This window comes from Myotis brandtii, unplaced genomic scaffold, assembly GCF_000412655.1.
Source record: "Myotis brandtii unplaced genomic scaffold, ASM41265v1 scaffold53, whole genome shotgun sequence".
Lineage (NCBI taxonomy): Eukaryota > Metazoa > Chordata > Mammalia > Chiroptera > Vespertilionidae > Myotis > Myotis brandtii.
The window spans coordinates 8,307,950-8,311,701 of record NW_005369942.1 but is presented as its reverse complement, the minus strand read 5'-3'; the positions used below and the strand labels follow the sequence as shown (position 1 = coordinate 8,311,701).

Here is a 3,752-nt window from a genome sequence, read left to right as displayed (position 1 = left end):
TATACAAAACATGGTTCTATTCTTCTCCTGGTTTTATTCATGAAGATTTGATAGTGTCTCTAGTATCATCATGTGACATTCACATGTATATCCATTTTCTATGTAGTTTTCTTCACCCCCCCCAGCATGTAAAGCATTTTTTAAATCAAAGTATAGTTGTCATACAATATTATATTAGGTTCAGATGTACATCAGAGTGATTTGACATTTAAATACCTTATGAAGTGATCACCAGAAGAAGTCTAGTATCCATCTATCACCATATAGAGTTACTATGATATTACTGACTATATTATCTATGCTGTACATTACATCCTGTGACTTCCTTATGCTATAAGTTTGGCATTTTCATTGTTTTTAGTGTGTATTACAACCAAGTGCAAGCACTACAACCAAGTGCATTTTCAAAATATATTAATATAATGCTTCCTTTGTTCATTTGTGATAACAAATGTTAACACCGTTTGAAGTGCTACTTGGTAAGTATTAGTGTTTCCTTCTCTATTCACTTTTTTAATAAAACTCTTGTTTTGCTTGCAGGGAACACAATATCAATTAGCTCTATTTTTATTTCATTATTAAATATTAGAATGGCTGACTCTTCCTCAGTGCTGCCTACAGAGGTGGCAGCCAGGTCCTCCTTGGCTCTGTGGCTGCCTCAGACCCCTTGTGAAGCCCAAGATCGCCTTGAAGAGGACCAAGAAGTTCATCCGACACCAGCCAGACCAATACATCAAAATTAAGCAGAACTGGCAGAAACCTAGAGGCACTGACAGTGGGGCTCACAGAAGATTCAAGGACAGATCTTGATGCCCGAACCTGGTTACGGGAGCAACTAGAACACAAAGCACATGCTACCCAGTGACTTTCGGAAGTTCCTGGTCCACAGCGCCAAGGAGTTTGACGTGCTGCTGATGTGCAACAAATCTCCCTGTGCTGAGACTGTTCACAGTGTCTCCTCAAAGAACCGCAAAGCCATTGTGCAAAGAGCAGCCCAGCTGCTATCAGTCACCAATCCCAAAGCCAAGCTGCACAGGGAAGAAAATGAATAGACAGCTTGTGGGCACATTGTACTTGTGTTAATAAAACCATAAAATTCTGCCATCTGGCATTTCAAAAAAAAATGGTTGGACATTTGGCTAATCGCTATGAATGTAAAATTTTTGTCTCTAAAAATATTAGACTGTCAATCCATTTATTATTCTGTAACTGAAGAAAAATAATGTATCAATATTTTGATGTCATTTTATATAGTCTAAAATTGAAAATTCAAAAAGACTTGAATTATAGAAATTGTTCTAGGAATGAAGTTTTTGGATTAATCATTTATAACTTAAAATTATTTTTATTAAAATATTTAAAATCACAATTGCCTTCTCTCACATTTGAGTAACCACAGTCAGGTATGTCCTTTGGAATCTTGGGTTCTGACAGTGTCTCTGAGTTATCATTTGTCTCATTTTATAATTTTTTCTAAAAGTGAGAGGCTTAATGCATATTAACTAATAATGTCTGCCATACAAACTTTTTTTTCAAAACTACATCTCCTTATTAAAAAAGAATGTCATACCTGTGAATGTAGAAACACATGTAAATGTATGCATGATCACCCTTATCAATATTTAGAGACAAAACGATTTATTCCCTGGACAGTTGGTTTCTAGATAGCAAGGAATTTTCACTTATATAAATTCTAACTATATGTAATATATCATAACCTCTTATATGCCACTACAACTCTAGTCAGGTTTCTTCTAGTTATGTTCTAGTGGTCCAATAGACTTTTCAGGCACCAAACAGTTGGTTTCATTCCAGAACCATAAAAGTATCCCATAAATAGTGATAAGACATACAGAGAGTATATACCCTTGGTATGGGAATGGCACTTGACCTCTGTAGTATCCCCCAAACCCATAACCCAGACTCATCATGAGAAAAACATCAGACAGATCCTAAACACCTGACCAGTAATCCTCAACCTGGGGAATATTTTTAATGTTTCCTAATCTGCTCAATGAAAAAAAAAAAAGGATGCCATTTATTAGCTGTACTTCTTTGAGCACATACATCCAAAAATTGAAATACTGATTCTCACAGTCCCTTGTACATTGGAGGAGTTGAAACTTGTTGTATGGAAAAATGGATAAGCTGCCACTTAATGCTTCTTAAGGAGTCTGTATTTAGTGTTCATTTGTGTTTCTCTTTTCATGTCACACCTGAACATTTCCAGGCCCTTTAAGAAGCAGCCATTGGGGGAGGGGTTGCTGCTGTTGATTCTAAAAGTTGTAAATTTTGTTCCTTTTTAATGGTAGCTGTGATATTTGGAACACTTTCTTCTAAACATCAAGTGTTTTATATCTATTTGGATAGTTACAGGCCATTCAAAATACCAGAATGCAAAATACTTTGCTTAAAATCATGCACACACATTAAAAAAATCCCATAAACAAAATTTTCCAGTTTTAAACATAACACAACACAAACATACCACATACCGGGGGAAGTGGGAAGAGCTTTGCCAATGCCTGGGGCCTTTGGCAATACTGATGCTTGGTGCAATCTTTTGAAGAATTCCAAAGCCTGTGGCAAACTGTTCCCCTGCGCGTTCCAGCCAGGGACACAGCTGTACTGTACTGATGGGTCACTGGGAATACACGTAACTCTGAACCGAGCATTGCAAAACTGATGCTTCTCACTCCTCTTCTGACTTGCTAAAAAAAACTTTCAAATATCCTCTTATAAAAGAGATGCTATAAAGATGAGTGAAATCTTTTCTGCAAAGTATGTGGAGATTCTGGGCAAAACCAATGGATGAATACAGCACTAAAGTCACCAACAATTCACTAGCCAGATCCCATTATCATATTTATAACTTCTATTTGACATAACTGTTCATAACTTCCCACCAGCATAAACATGAACTAGTCATTTGCTTTTCATTACTATGAAACAAAGCTTAAATTCTGTGCTAACATTTATATATTCATGATAACAGTAATGGGTTTTTTCATTAAACATGCCCTGAAGAACTCAGCCACTTTGGCAATTTCCAAGAGTTGCAGGTGGCTAGCTTTCTCTAGAACTTAATGGAAAACCTATTCATTTGTGATGCATTGTGTGTGAACACAACAACAACAAACAAAAATCAATGCATATGCATCGGGGAGAATTTGTAAAAGAGAGAAAATGAAATCATTTCCAAGAGTCAAGGTAAAAATTATCTCTTTCGACCCGATGAAAATGCTATTAATGGTTTTATAGTTTCAGCAAAGACATCCTACATAGCTGCTGCTGCTTTTTTTCTTCCTTAGCTTGAAAAAAAGCCAAAGAAAATCTAGAAGCCAAGGCCTATCTTTGTTATATAAAAAAAAGTATATCTTTTAGCTTAATGCCTTGAGGATTCTGTGTCAGAGGTAAATGCCCTGTCCAGGTGGATGCTGAAGGAACAAATGTGAAAAGTTGTGCTCAGTTTTTGTCTCTCTCAAATGAAGGGGCAGGAAAATCACAAGAGACTTTCTTAGAAGTCCAGGAGAAAAATAATGACTTGGACCAAGGTGCCATAGAATTGAAGATGATGAATGTGATCATTTTTTAAAAATACATTTAGGGTTATATAATTCTTAAAGATAGTGATGATAGAACTTGCTGATACATTTTATATGGTTATATTAAAATGACAATAAGCAAAGATGGCTCCTAGGATATTTTTTCCCAGAGCAACAGATAGTGCAACCATTTACTAAAATATGGAA

General features: G+C 36.0%; 1 pseudogene; it reads left to right on the top strand.

Moving 5' to 3' along the window:
• Window positions 1-451: 451 nt before the first annotated feature.
• Window positions 452-1,052, top strand: LOC102239750 (annotated as a pseudogene).
• The last annotated feature ends 2,700 nt before the right edge of the window (window positions 1,053-3,752 follow it).